Source organism: Sphaerodactylus townsendi, linkage group LG04 (assembly GCF_021028975.2).
Source record: "Sphaerodactylus townsendi isolate TG3544 linkage group LG04, MPM_Stown_v2.3, whole genome shotgun sequence".
NCBI classification, from domain to species: Eukaryota; Metazoa; Chordata; class Lepidosauria; order Squamata; family Sphaerodactylidae; genus Sphaerodactylus; species Sphaerodactylus townsendi.
Genome location: NC_059428.1, coordinates 92,572,855 through 92,589,124, shown reverse-complemented (window position 1 = coordinate 92,589,124; position 16,270 = coordinate 92,572,855).

Genomic DNA, 16,270 nt, shown 5'->3' with positions numbered 1-16,270 from the left:
TTTCCTGTTCATTGGCAGGCAGGGCACCAGGGAGTGCGAGGTCGCCCTGGGGGCCTTTCAGACATTGGCAGCCGAAATAGGGGTCCCTTTGGCTCCCAACAAAACAGAGGGCCCCACATCCGCCCTCAGCTACCTGGGCATACAGCTGGACACAGTCCACGGCACTTCCTCACTCCCTAGGGACAAGCTGATCGCTCTAGCCAACCTAATCCAGTCCATCATGCCCCTACGGAAATGCAGGGTGCGTCTGGTTCAGTCCTTACTGGGTCACCTTAATTTCGCCTGCAGGGTGGTGGCACCAGGCAGGGCGTTCTGCTCCCGGCTGGCGAGGTCATTGTCTGGCTGCAGCTCCCCCGACCATCACGTTAGGGTTACGAGGGGACTGAAAGAGGACCTGAAGGTTTGGCGATCCTTTCTCCATGGCTTTAATGGCAACTCCTTGTGGCAGACATCTGTAGAACCTGGCCTGGAGCTACAGGTGCACTCTGATGCCTCAGGGGCCTTCTGTTTCGGTGTATACTTCCAGGGTCATTGGGCACAGGGCCTTTGGCCTCCATCTTGCCATGCACTGGGGATCACCAGGGACCTCACCTTTCTTGAACTGTTTCCCATCTTGGTGGCGGTGCACATCTGGCACGACTGCTGGCTGAACAAGAGGGTGCTCTTCTGGTGTGATAACCAGGCTGTTGTGCGTGTGGTGAACAGGCAATCTAGCAAATCTGCACGGGTTATGCGACTGGTCCGCGATCTTGTCCTTACCTGCTTGACTTATAACATTTCCTTTAAAGCTGCTTTCGTTCCAGGTTTGCAGAATGAGATCGCTGATGCCTTATCTTGCCAGCAGGTGGATCGCTTCAGGCGCCTGGCCCCCGGGGCAGAGCTGTTCCCGGTGACAGTGCCGGCGTCCCTGTGGAACCTTGGCAGCGAACCGTCATCACAGGTGTTTTGAATTCGTTCGCACCGCCCATGTGTAGGCAGTACGACAGAGCCGTGCGAGACTTCCAGAGCAATGCAGTGACGACAGGGCGCTCGGTCCACAGTGGGGTGGACACAGGCCTCCTACTTGAGTACCTAGTCCACCTCCATGGGCGAGGGATGCACCCATGATCCATGGGGGTCCAGCTGGCTGGGATTGCATTTTACTGCAGGATCTCCGGTTTCCCGGATGTGACAAAAGCATTTGTCGTCCGCCGGCTTTTGGCAGGCTGGCGGCGGGCGGGCCCCAGCCAAAGGGACTTAAGGCACCCCATCACTAGGGAGGTGCTACAGGCAGTCACAGGGGAGCTGCGGCAGGTGTGCGCTTCCCGCTATGAGCGCTTGCTCTTTGCAGCCGCTTTCCACCTGGCGCATCACGGGGCTTTCAGGCCGGGGGAGCTGGTGGCCCCCACTAGGGACCGGCTATCAAATACTGTGCTACAGAGGCAGCACCTGGTTTTGTCCGGAGATATGGTCTATGCATGGCTTGCCCATTCCAAAACCGATCAGGAGGGCCACAGTGCCTGGGTCACGATGCCGGTGTTGCTGGGTGATGTGACCTGCCCCTTGCCTCGCTAACCACTTGGCTCCGCCACAGGCCAAGGCAAGGTGGGATGCTCCTGGTGCATGAGGATGGGTCCCCCCTCACCAGGTTTCAGATGCTGGCGGTGCTGAGGGCATGCCTGGCCTGGGCCGGGTTGCCAGCTGCCGAGTTTGGCCTGCACTCCTTCAGGATAGGGGCCGCCACAACTGCTGCACAGGAGGGCAGGGCCCACGATGAAATTCGCACCTTGGGCAGGTGGCGCTCAGACGCATTTCGGGCCTACATCCACCCTCACTTATCCTGTTAATTCCCTTCACAGTGCCTCCAGGGACACCGCAGACTGTTTTCCGACAGGTGTGGGTCGTGGGGCACAGCATCATCAATCAAGCCGGGGACTACGCCTGCTCATCTGAATGGGGCCAGCATCTTGGACTCGTGGCTCACGTGAGAATCACCTGGTTGGGGCAAGGGAACATGTTGTGGGACGAGCTTGAGTGCAAGCTTATTGAATACATTTTCCAACTGGCCACTCCGGACATTTTAGTCGTCCACCTAGGGGAGGAGGATCTCCAGACCAGGTCGGGCCTTGAACTAAGATGGGCAGTGGCCACCACGCTACGGAGCTTGGCGAAGCACCGGCCAGGCATGACTCTGGTGTGGTCCGATCTCCTCCAGCGGGTGCATTGGAGGGGGGCTATGGACCCCATGGCTGTGGACATGGCTCATCGGAAGGTAAACAAGGCGGCCGCCAAGGTGGTGCTCTCCCTCGGGGGAGCGGTGGCGGACCATGCAGAGATTTCACAGGACAACAAGGATCTGTACGAGCCGGATGGTGTCCACCTGTCCCGGTGGGGCTTGGACCTTTGGCTGCAGTCTGTGCGCTACACCCTCCTCCGATTGGTGAGGACCAGACAGGCTCAGGCTTGAGAAGCTTGGGCGGGAGCTGCAAGAGGGGCAGCTCGTGGCGGGTTTGACAACGGGAGTCGCACATCTGGGGAGAAAACGGGCCTTCCGGCAGGTTCTCCCAGGCTTGAAGCTGGAGTGATATCTCTGGGGCTTCCCTTCCCGACAGTTCCCCATGGAGATTGGGATGCTTGATGTGCGACCTGTTTGCCGCCCAGCTTCATTTGTATATAGTTGAAGTTTTGATCATGTTATTGATTAATATATATTAATAAACTGGGCTGCGGCCCATTCCTTTTCCAGCCTGTCGTTGTTGTGTCTTTATTTGAGCGAAGAAAGGTCTCACCATCTGCAGCAGTGCACTTTCAATCCACTTTCAATGCACTTTGTGGATGGATTTTACTATATGGAATAGGAAAAACCACTTTCAAACAATTGTGAAAATGGATTGAAAGTGCATTATTCTGCATGTGTGGAAGGGGCCCCTGAGTCCTAGTGGAGAAGGGAGTCTTATACATTGAATCAAACAATAAAACGAATGTATTTTCAGCAATAATATTTTAAAAAGTTATTTCTAAAGCAATTGTTCCTTTAGCTTCCAAGTTTAAACATTATTTTAGACTGGAGTTGGACAGAATAGTACAAAAATGATAATGGACACTTAATGTGAACTTTTGGGAAAGTAATACCAAGAGCAATATGAGACAGAATGTGCAGTGGGTAGAGCATTGGACTAAGAGCTGGTTCAGACTCTACTCTGAGATAGAAGCATGCTGGGTGGACCTTGGGTCAGTCACTCTTGTCTCCCTGACTAACCTACTTCACAGGGTTGTTGTGAGGACAGACTAGAGGAGGAGGAATGGTGATGTAAATTGTTCTGTCCACATGGGGAAGAAGAAAAGAAGTTTAAATATGAAAAATAAAGATAAAAATATGATACCTGCTGGAAATTAATTTGGTTTAAATTAATGGAGGGTAAGGCCTGTTTGCTCTTGCATGAAAAAGATGAAGATGTGGTAGTTGGCTGAACATTTTTAGAGGCATATAGTTAACACCGTGTACAATTTGTTCTCTTCTACTTAATGTTTTTTGTTACTTAGCATTCCATCTTTATAGCATAGACAAACACGGGAGGACAAACAGCATGGACAAACATGGTACAAATAGTGACTAAACCCAGAGTAGAACAACTCTGTATTGGTGTTGTTGTTCTTTAAATAGTATTTGTGTTTATTATTCACACCACAACAGGAAAAAGTGGAAGGACAGCAAGAACGAACAGCCATTTGTTTCAGTTTCATCTACATTCTGAGACAGGACTACTTTGGCTAGAGTTTGAGCTAATTGGTCAGCTAGCTGCTGGGTATTCAGCAAAATGCCATCATGATGAAAATAGACTGTATAGAAGAGACTGCGAATTTTACAGATATAGCTATATCTGTGTTCTAAAGAGGCTGCTCTCATATAGTTTATATAGATAATTAGTCCTATATTAATTAATCCCCAAACATTCACTGGTCTTCCATTGTAAGTAGCAGCCATATGTTAAAACTCTGTAGATAATACGAGAAGAAAATTTTGAGTAATTTGCTTCTTATAAATCTCAGTTGGCATTTTCAAATCTTTACCATACTAAATTCCTCAGATAGCCTGTGATCACTTGGTAGCATTTACATAAACTATCTTTGTATCTCTTTCATCATCTTCCTTTGATGTTTTATTAGTTACAAGGTTTAGCCTAGAAAGTCTTTGCAATTTCTCCTTACTAAAAACATTAGAATGTGGAAGATTTTAATTTAAGCCATTCTGAGAATTCTACAAATTATACAAGGACTAAAAATGTGAGCAGGAAGGTAATGAAAATTAAAGCAACAAGAAGGTTGCTTTAATGGGTCTGAAAATAGGTTATTGTTCTGAAAAGGATGAAATGTTAAGGCAACCTATTTTAAGATTATAATTTGCAAATGAAAGAGGCAATTGCATGCATAGTAGGCAGGGATTTCAAAATCAGAACTTATACTTTGTTGAACAAGGTAATTGTCTCTTTTACGCTTGGTGATTCAGTAAAACTGAATCTGAAAAAAAAACCTCTCCAAAATACCTATTCAGGTTATCATATTTTAAAAGTATTTGGTTTGGGGGTTTTTTTGGCACAGCTTGGTATTTGGGCCCAAAGCAAACCCCCAAAAGCCCTATGCGGCTTTCTTGGATTTGATTCGGCCTTGACTATTAAGCTGTGTAAAAACCCCAGAGCCAAATATTTTAAAAACATGATTACCTAAACTGCTATTTGGGTTATCATGTTTTGTCCATTTAAAGTTTAAAGTGACTCTTCCACAGTGAATCACCTCTTGGAATCCCTTTAAACCAGCTTGACTGTTTTTTCCAACTGGAGAATCCCCTCCCCCCAACAGGGAGATTAGTTAGGTGTTTAAAAAACAGGAGGCGCCTAAAAGCGGTACCGCCAACCTGGTGCACACTGCTGTTTTTAAAAAACCTTGCTAATTGAGCATGTTTGAAAAACAGCATTTCCCCGCCCGTTGGGGGTGGGGGGAAAACACGACACTGCTTCATTGTGGAGACAGCCGCTGTGTAAAGTGCTCCCCAAGAATGGTGTTTTTACTGTGCCTGGTGCACTGTTTTTGGTCTGTGCGGAGTGGGCCTTAACTTTGCTGAATGTCTCCTCTGGGCTTTCAGGTGGGATCTGGAAAGTGGCTTAAAGCCCACTCCTCCAACATTATTGAAGCAGGGCTGGCTGTAGTCTTCTTCCTGCTCTGGAAGTCTGCCCTGCATGCCCTGTGAGTTGGTTTCCAGGGCAACAAATGGCAAAGCTCTTTGGAGATACTCTCCCAGCCAATGGAGATACTCTCCCAGCCATGCATTTCAGCAAGGAGAGTTTTCGAACCTTTGCAGAGAGCAAGGAAGGGAAAAGAAAGCTACCATTGGCCCACTGGGCCTCAGCATGCAAAGAGTGCTTTTTGGATAATCAGGGAAGGTTATTAGAACTTTTTATTCCTTGAGATACTTTCAACATTTTGGAGTTTTGGTGCCTGGGCCAAACAGTAACAATTACAGAGTGCTAGAACTGGCCAGCCCATTCTGGCTGGCCAGGACCAGCCCATGAAGTTGAGTGATAGTTCAATATTTCCATTTAGCTCTTTTGAACATCACCTCCCTCTGTCTGGTCTTTAGAAAACCTGTCTTCATAAGATGCCACCAGTCCTGCCTGGAGAAGATGACACCGAAGCGTTTGACTGACTGGCCCAATTTAATTTTTTAATTGACTTTTTAACTTTTAATTTCTGTTTAACTTGTTTCTAATTGGGCTTGGAGGTGGGAGGGGTGCTGTGGGGGGAGCCTGAGCTTAAGCCCAAAGGCCAAGAGCCCAGGGCCTAAGGCCCAGGCTAAGCATGCATTTAGGCCTAGTTTTTTGACCTGTTTATGTAAAAGGTACCTTAAAGGGGGGGGGGGGGAACGGCTTGTTTTTGTTTGTTCCTCCCCTTCTCCAACAGTTATATAATTGACTGTTATTGTAGGTTTTTTTTTAAAAAAAAGTTCTGTACTTCTGATTTAAGATTGCTGGTGTTGTGTTAAGGTTTATGAGGAGAATTTTTAACTTTCTAGTTAACACCCTCCCCACCCCAATTCTTGACCAAATTGGTGTTTTTACATTTGCTGTTGCTGCTATTCTTGTTTTGACTGCGTTTGCTGCTGTTTGAAGATTTATTTTTATTAACGTTTCCTGTGGTTGAATTCCTACCTTTGTGTTTTTGTGTTTACTGGTTTTGGGGTGTTTGCTTGCAGATTTTTAATTGCCTGATATTAAAGTTTTACTATTTGAATTTTGTATCCCATACTCTTTTGTGGTTTTCCTTCCTACTGGTTCTGTATTTGCTGGGTTTTGTTTGGTTCTCTAGCTGGTGTTCTTGTGGGCTGGGTGGGCCTGTGGGTCTCCCAAACTAGTTTATAGGGGTTTGGGGGGGGGGGAAGTCTACTGAAAAAGGTGGAGTAGGATTGCTGTGGTAATATTTCTGGATTCTCTATATTTGAACCACAGTTTCCCGATTGTTAGATTTAATTAAAGGCTAGTTATAAAGGGTTTGATAGGGTTTGTTAGAGTTTCATATAAATAAGCTCTGTAGGGTTTCAGTTTCCTACTTAATAGGATATTTGCAGATTCAAATAAGAGCAAAGGTTCTGGGTTTGCAAAATGTTTTTTATAGAGTGGTTTGGTTGTTGTGATGTTAGGTGTTGAATTGATTCTGTGGGAGGGATTGGGAAGGGAGGGCATGCCTCTGCTGTTCTCCTGGAGAAAAAAAAATACTATTTTACCCTCCATTTGAAATGGGGGGGGCAGGGATTGCTGTTATGCTCAGCTGGCATCAAGCTGAAGATTTCATTGGGGAGCTCTGGTGGGGCTGTTGTTTTGCATAAGGGCACCGAATTTGTTGCAAAGCTGCTGCTGACTCTTCTCAGAGGAACCACGGAAGTTTGTTGAGGTGTGTGTGTGGGGGGGGGTTGTCCCATGATATGGGCAAGCAAATGAAGGAAAATTTGGTGCCCATAGAATAGGACCCCCACCCAAACTTCAGCAAAGTTGGTTGATTCCTGTGAAGGTAGTCATCAGCAGCTGTGTAGCAAATTTGGTGCCCCCACACAAAAAGACAGTACCACCAAAGCCCCCAATAAAATCTCCAGCACAGTGCAAGTGAAGCAAAACAGTACACCCCATGTAAGTCAATGGTTGGGGGAAAGTGACCTTTTTTTTCTTCACACACGTATTGCTATGCTGGGACATTTTCCCACACATAGACTGTGAATCCCCTGAACCAAACCTCACTAAACCTAGTTGATTTCTTCAAGAGAGTCTCCCAAAGCCATCCTGCAAGTTTGATGCCACTGTCTTGAAAAATGCATCCCCTGCAGGGTTAAAACCAAAACACACCAAAAAAAAATCCCCATAGGGTTAAAAGGACCTGGAATTTTTTTTTATTTGGGGTGGGGGGGAACCCAAATATTTTTTAGTTTCCTGAATCAGATATTAAGGTTTTTCAGATTTTTCAATAATTTTAAAGCCAGAAAAACCTGAACCTGAATTTTATCAATTTTTTAAATATTCTCAATCCTAGACTGTTTGCTCCTTTGACCTAGCTACCTTAACATTTAGAGTGGACATTTAGAGTTATAAGAAGCTGTATTTGGAGCTGCCATAAAAAAAATGACCTGAAGGTTTCAATCAGTGTAAAATATATCCATCTATCTTTTGATAGAGGCATGGCCGGAACCAGGGGGAACTGTGCCCAGGGCACGTGTGCACCCTGTGCCCCTGCCATACCCTCACCATGCCCTGGAACCCCACCACCACACCTCCGCACTGGCATGCACCTGGTGCATCACGTAAACACCCCCTGTCCCCTTTGCGCTATGCCGCTGGATGGAGGCTTGCCACTTGGAGCCTTTGTTCTGAAAATTCTCTTTTGCTTGCTTATTTGTTTCCTGGTTCAAATTAAGGTACTGGTTGTTACTATTAAATTCCTTCACAATCAGGGAATGACAATTCTCAAGAAATACTTGTCCCAATATGAATCCCTGCAGTAGTTATGCTCCTTGATCACCTATTCTCACCATTCTATCTCAGATCATTTTGTTCCACCTTTGCCCACTCCAAGGGTTTGTCCAGTGATTGGTCAGTTTTAAGGAACAACATGCAGTAGATGTTCTAAGGGTCCCCATATTCCCTGGGTTTAGAAGATAATTTTGATAACTGAAATTGGACTATACCTGATTTTTCACAATCAATGTATAGATAGAAGGAAAGGGAGAAGAAATCACACTTACACTTTCCTGATTTAGGTAATGCTCAATAAATCAAGACCACAGGTCTTCCATTCTACTAACTAAAATCCCTATAGATGTCTTTCTCACTCCTTCCAGCTTAAATTTAGTTGTCTATGCATGCTAATAGATTGGCTATGCATGCTAATAGATTTTAATCTGACTTAACAAACAATCATTTCATTTACTATGAAATGTTCAGAATCCTGCAGCAACTGAAATTCAGGATAGGCAGTGCCTGGGGTGTTCAGGGAATCTGGAAGGTGGGGCTTAACAGGGGTTAACAGAGTTCATCTCTTGTTCCTCTTTGTCCTAAGAGGTGGGGCTTTTGTCCTGAGAGGTGGGGCTTTAGTTCAGTCTCTGGAACCAGCAGAGAGGAAATGCTAGCAGAGAACAGGGGAAGAAGACTTGCTTCCCAGGAAAGGAAGAAGCAGGAAGTGACCACTCCGCTGGTGTTCATTTTGGAGTGGCTTTTCTCTCAAAGCCGCCACAGCTTTTAAAACAAGTGTATTTTAACAGGGTTATCTCTTTTTTCTCCTTTGTAAGGCTGCTGAATGCTGGAAAGGAGAATTAGGGGCTTTAACAAGGGTTAGCTCAGGAGTTCATCTCTTTGTTCCTTCCTTTGTCCCTGTAAGAGGTAGGGGGGCTGGGCTTTTTGTCCTGAGAGAGTAGGAGCTTTAGTTCAGTCTCTGAACCAGCAGCGCAATTCTTAATTTTAGCATTTTTTTTTTGTTTTTTTTAAATTAATAAGGAACCCCATATTTGACAGGATAGTAATGCGCAAGCAGATAGCTCCAAGGGGGGGCACTGCTGACTAAAAAAAGCTTAATAATTTAAATATCTAAACAAATCGTGAGACATGAGAGGCAGAAAGCCAGCCAAGCTTGAGGGGGGCTTTCCAGTGTTTTGCACTGAATTAGTGTCACATGTATGCACTATCTGCCACTCTCAGGGATGGAAGTATCGTGGGTGTGCCCTCGCTGCAATGAGCTTTCCCTTTGGCACTTCAAGGAACGGCAGCAGCTCTCTCCCACAGAAGCCAAGGAGTGGCAGGTGACCCTGGAGAAGCTAGAAATGAGGCAGGAGAGGGTGACAGGACAGAGGCTTTTAGGACTTAACAGCCGGGTCCCATCTTCCCAAGAGTGACATCTCTTCCTGGCGATGTCATGGAGAATGAGAGGTCTCGGGGATGGAGGGTGCCAGTCTGAGGTGGGGGAAGATGCTCCCTTAAGATGGGATCCCTTCCTTAACTGGTGATCAGCTATCCTCTCTACGCGACTGAGGATACCCCTCAGGGGAAAGGTGGGGGGCTCCTTGCTTGAGAGTGGGTGAATCTCGATCATTAGGAAAATGATATTAACAGAGAGTTGGGCTTGTAGAGAGGTGTGATGATCGCATGGGTGAGCTCTTTCGCCTGCCTGAATGCTACTTGGCGAAGGTTGGGCGGATGTCACGCTTCGTCCTAAGATAGGCTTTTGAGGACATTGCTGGGGTGGAAGTCAAGCAGTTGTAGCCAGTCCCATATTGGCACCGCTAAATCGAGCATTGGGAGAATGCTTAGCAGGAGGGAGTAGTTCTTGGAAGCGCTTAAATTTAGAGCTGCTAGGAAACAGGTTGAAGTCCAGGGACCTCCAAGGTAGCATTCTCAGAAATGCCAAACCCGCTCCACGCCGCGAGGAGTGAGCTAGGCAAGCCGGAGATACAGGGTCCCTTAAATGCGTGGATGGAGAAGGTGAGTGTAAGAGCAGAGGTGGTTTCAGAGATTTTGTCCCGAGGGAACTGGGAACCTTTTTGGGGACAAGGCAGGCCTGTACAGAAGCGGGGACGTGGCTTCATCTAACCAAAGAGGAACCAGGCTGCTGGCGCTCAACATTAAAAAAGGTGGCAGAACAGCTTTTTTGGAAACTGGATCGTACTGGGGGAAAGCTCTTCGACAGGAGCTGAGGTGACTTTGATCCCTGGAATAATACGAAGTATCTATGGGGATGCAGACAGAGAGAGGAGGTTTTTCTAAATCAACCACATACAAGCCTTGTAGGAACATAGCAATACCGTAGCATGCTTGACAAGGGATAGTGGTCTGCTAAAAGACTTGAGGGTAAAGCACATAAATCCCAGGTGTAAGGAACAGAGGACAGGAGTATACAGGTGTCTCTATGCTATGATAGTAGAAGCATTTGACCTTAAAATGGGGGGAGCTAGAGTACAGAGTTTTGAAGGAGGACTTTGATAAAATGAAGTGGGCATTACAGAGACATGGTGGGAATGAGGAGAACCACAGTGGGATATGCTGTTATACCAAGGCTACAGGCTCTATAGGAAGGATAGTGCACAGGGCGCATTGGGAGGTGGAGCTGTTCTTACATCAAAGAGAGCATAGTATCACAAGTGTCAAAAATAGACAATGGCAAAGGGGAGCTGGTTCCCCTACAGAATCACTGTGGATATCAATACTCAGGTGTGAAAGGACAGTTTAATATTAGGAATAAGTATTATCGCCCCCCCCAGACCGAGAAAGTGCAACAAGAGGATTCTGAAGGATGGAAAAAAGATAAATTAGAGGAGGCCAACAAAGAACAAAAAATGTAGTGGTAATGGGTGATTTTATACTATCCCTATATAAAAAAAGCCGGGGGAAAAAATGCATGTTCAAGGTCATATAGTAAGGAGAGAGCATTCCTGGGATATACTTGCTAAATGACTGTGGCTTAGGAGCAGATGGTTGTGGGAACCAACCAGGGGAGAGGTGAATCCTAGATCCTTAATTCTGTGTGGGGACCTAGGACCTGGTGCGAGGAAGTCCAGTGTTGTTGAGCCGATAGGAGAAATACCAGTGAGAGCTCACAATGCTGTTGTCAGATCTCAGGTATCTCAGCATGCATCGAACAAGTGGCAACTACTAATGTGAAGTTAAGCATTCGGGCCTTCAGAAAGGGAAATTTCTCAAGAGATGAGGGATAGTCTTAGCGCAGGAAGCCCGAAAAGGGAAAAATCAAGAGAGTCAAAACTGTCCAGTATGCTTGGAGGAGTTATTTAAAAACACAGTAATAAAAGCTCAGCTGGAAATGTGTAGTTCCACAGGTTAGAAAAGGCAGCACCCAGTCCAAAAGAAAGCCAAATTCATGGTTAACAAGAGAGGTTGGAGGAAATTATCAGAAAAAAAGAAAATGTCTTTTAGAAAATGGAAGTCCAGCTATTGGTTGACTGATGAAGAATATGAGAGGGAACACAAAATGGTGGCAAAAAGAGAAGCCAAGTTAGCTGTAAGGAGGCAAAAAAGGATTATGAGGAACGCATGTAACTGCGTAGAACATGCAAGACCAGCAACAAACAGTTCGCTTCAAGTACATCAAAAAAGCAAGGGAAGGCCAGCAAAGGGGAAGCAGGTAGGCCCAAGTTAGATGACAAAGCGCGAACAAAGGGTGTGCTTCTAAAAGATGGCAGGGAGATTGCAGGAGAAGCTGAATGAATTTCTTTTGCATCTTGTCTTCACCCTAAGAGGAGGTGGAGGAACATTCCTGCACTCTGAACCAAAGCTTCTTAGGAGGCTAGGAATCCAAGGAATCTAGCGAAGATAGTGGTAGTACAAGGAAGAAGTTCCTGGGCAGCCATTGATAAACTAAGTATGTTACCAAATCCCATAGGCCCAGATTGCATTCACCCAAGAGGTTCTTAAAGAGCTCAAGCATGAAATTGGCCTGTTGATCTTCTCACTTTTAATATGCAACTTATCTTCCTGGAAATCAGGCTCCATCCCCTGAAGACTGGAGAGATGGGCCAAATGCCTCACACCTCAATCTTTACAAGAGAAAAGCGATCTAGGGGGGACCGGGGAAATTACAAGGCCAGCTCAGTTTGACATCTGTTCCTGGTAAATTAAGTAGAATCTATATCATTAAAAGATAAAATTATAAAGCATGTATGAAAGAAGCAAGACTCCGCTGAGAAAGAGTCCCAGCACATGTGGCTTTGCAGAGGAAACAAAATCCTGGGTCTTACAAACTTACTTTAGGGGAGTTCTTTGAGAGGTGTAAAACAGGCATGTGGGACAGGGGTGAACTTAAAGGTGGACATTGTCTACCTTGGATTTCCAAAGTGCTTTGACAAAGTTCCTCACCAGAGACTTCATTTAGAGGAAAAACTCAGCAATGAAGGAATAAGGCCAAGGAAGTAAGAATCCCTCCTATAGGATTAAAAACTGGTTGAGGAAACAGGAAACAAAAGAGTGGAGTGTGTAAAATGGGAGAGTTCTCAAGCCAATGGAGAGAGATAGTCGGAGTGAATTGTCCCCCAAGGATCCGCTTTTGGGGACCAGTGCTCTTTAACCTATTCATAAATGACCTGGAAGTAGGTGGTGGGTAGCGTGGTGACCAAGTTTGCAGATGAAATTACCAAGGAATTATGTAGGAATTGGTGAGAACCACAAAGGATTGCGAAGAGCTCCAAGCTGACCTTTGATAAATTAGGAAATGAGTGGGCCCAGAAATATGGCTAAATGCAGTCTCAATGTAAGCAAAATGTAAAGTGTGATTCAACATAGGGGCAAAAAATCCAAACGAACTTCACATTAAACACGCTTTAAGCAGGGGAGTCAGTGCTATCAGTCTACAGAGACCAGGAAAGAGAGGATTTAGGCTGCCTTTAGTTGATAGTTCCATGGGAATGCCAACTCAATGCATGGCAGCTGTAAAAAGGAAGGCAAAACTAAGAGCTCTATGCTAAGGGGACTGGCCATTAGGAAAGGAATTGGATAATAAAACTACTGCAAAGATTGTCATGCCCTTATATATAAAACACAGTGGTAGCTGACTCGCGACTTACAGGAGTACTGATGTCCAGTTCTGAGTCGCCGCATCTCAAAAAGGATATTGGAAGGAGATAGAAAAAAGAGAGGAGTGCAGAGAAGCAAGACAACAAGGATGAGCTTTGAGGGGAGACTGAAGCCACCTTCCTATGAGGGAGAGGCTGCAGCTTTGGGACTCTTTTAGTTTGGAGAGGAGAAGTACTGGCTGAGGAATTGGGATAAGATTGGAAGCTCTACAAAAGGTATCATGCATGGGTAGAAAATGCTTGACAGAGAGAAATTTTTTACTCTCTTTCTGCCCTGTCAATACTAGAAACCAGGAGGAGGGCATTCTGCATTGTAGAAATGCTGGGGGGAAGAATTAGGACTAATAAAAGGAAACACTTCTTCACGCAACGTGAGATTGGTGTTTGGACTATGCTGCCACAGGAGGTGGTGATGGCCAAAACCTTCCCGCTGCTGGAAAGGCATCAGTTGGGATCAATGAACTTATGCTACATAAAAGGGTAGCATAAGTCCAAGCCGCCTGCCTGCAAACATGGGGTGGAAATAGACTAATGTTGACTCTGCTCTTGGGAATGCCTCCAGCATGACCCAGAGGGCCACAGTAGCCATCTGCTGACATGTTTCTCCCTCCACTGGGGTAAATGCCCAGGGAGGGCAAATCTGCCGGCACAGGCCCACACCCACCTCCACAAGATGATTTGGGCCCCATCTGGATTGGCCCATTAGCATGAAGATCATGATTGCAGCTTGTGAGAAGGAATTTTATATGTGTACATGACAATTTGCATTTGAAAAATAATTTTGTTGACAACATATACCGCTGGGGGCAGTTTTGGATGGGAAACCAAGAGAAAGATGAATTCACACACTTACATATGTGAAACCATGACAATTACTGATGGAGTAATAGTATATTTAGAATCCCAGAGTTCATGGAAAACTAAAACTCAGACTATAACTAATTGTCTAAACAAATTATCTTCAATCAGATGTCAAAGGTTTTCTGGGAAATAAACCCCTGTACCAATATCCATTCTTTTCAGTTATAAAAATCTGCTGTCAGGATCTTTACGTAAATAAAAATAGACTGGCGATGAACACAGATTTGAAATGCTTAGGGAAAGAATACAGAATTTTATAAAAACAGACAATATACTTTGCTGTTTGACAGGCATATAGCACCTCTCTGTTGAAGAAAAAGACCTGTCAACAGTGGATGCAATTATACTCAAAGTGATCACAGTGAATTAGCAAAATGCAGGTTAAAGAGTGTAATGAAAAGATGTAGAACCCGGGAAAATGCAACATTCCCCTAGAGACTGAAGGATAGATAGAGACAATCCACCTAGTTTTCTAGGCCTTTATGCAGGAGGGTCATAAACGAGTTCCCAAACTAGATAATCTGGTTGTGCTGTCAGTGCCTGCTCTGTATGTTATGCAGACAACTTGGTTGCTAATGCAAACTACATCCATGTGGTGGATTATAGCAATATATAAAGTTGCTCATGTTGTAGATAGTCTTCAATTTGGGGAGGAACTCACATCTTTATCTGTATTTTCCATTAACGGAACACAGTTATTGTGAATAATATTGCCATGTGGCTTACCTTACATACAAAATGTTGGACACATGAACATGCAGAGACACATGCAACAGAATGAGGGAGTGGGATCAGGACAAGAACAGTAGGAGCAGGATAAAGGACTGTCTGATAACTTTCGTTATCATTTTTATTAGTCTTGGGACTTGGAATATGGAAGATACATAAGTTAACACTGAGTGACCAGATGTTTTTGTTTTGTTCTGCTTAAATGATTACAAACAACTGTAGGAATACAGTAAGGACCAACAGTACAGAATAGAATGGCCCTATGATCATAACAATTTGAGAATATAATGAACACTTGATGGGATATGGATGACACTGAAGGAGGCCCTGTGAATATACATGAAACTGGCTTATCACCCCTTTGGTCTATCTATCATGACCAAGCAGCTTACTTAGACTGCCAACTTCTCTCCAGGGGTTTTCCCTGATCTATTTAACTGGAGAAGCCAAAAAATCAACTTGGGACCTTCTGCACACAAATCAGATACCCTGCCACTTGAGCCATGGTCTCTCCCAATATGTCCAGGGGCATGACCCAGTGTATTTAAGACTATTTATGAATAGAACACAAAGTTCCATCTATCCAAATTAAGCATGCTATGTAATTTTATTCATATTCAGGAACTGATCTTCAAATTTTGAATTGATTATCTGAATAAGGTAGAACAGAGCTAGCACATTGTCAGAACTTACATATCACAGAATGCAATACTTTTTGTATAGTCAAATCACACATTGAACTGTCAGTTTGCCAGTGGTCTTCTTTCCTCAGCCTGGGATGACCTACTTTGCACTAGTGGCTTTAAATGTAACAACAGCATAACAGTCAATTTTATTTGTTTGCCACTTGCGGTGGAGTAGGCAGGGAATACATTCTACCCAATGACAATGCATATAAACAGGTCTGATGGTAAATTGCTGGCCACAGCTTGTTTAATGACTACAACAGGTCATAGGAGCAAAGGCACAGCACAGGACTGGACCAGCACCAAAGGTGGCACACCTGCCAACCCCACACCCTCACCCCCAGCATACCTGCTTGGAGGGAATCCACTGAGGTGGCAAGTGCCTGGGAACCCATGTGGGTGCCAGCCTCTATTTGGCACTCTCCTAGCCACCAGGGGGTGTGAGCCATCCACCTGCCCATACTTGAATCCCCCCCCCCCATGCCCAAGTCTCTTATGGGTTCCCCAGAATGATGGGGATACACACATAGGCAAAAGTAGAGCAGAGCTAGCCCACTATCAGAACTTATATATAATTTGGAATGCAATACTTTTTGGCATAGTCAGATCACACATTGAGCTGTCAGTTTGCCAGTGGTCTTTCCCCCTCAACATGGAAGTATCTACTTTGCACTAGTGGCTTCAAACATAACAACAGCGAGAAGGAATTTTCTTTGTTTAGCTCAATGGGATAATGTTAGTGCTTTAGATCTGAAACAATAAAACACAGGGAATGATTGCTTCTGGGAATCACCTGTACTATTCTTCCCTCAAGTTATTCTAAAGGATCATAATTCCATCACCTCCTCTGCTTGGGTACAGGTATGCTATAATTTAAAGACATTTTTCTTGGTATGAAAATATTTTA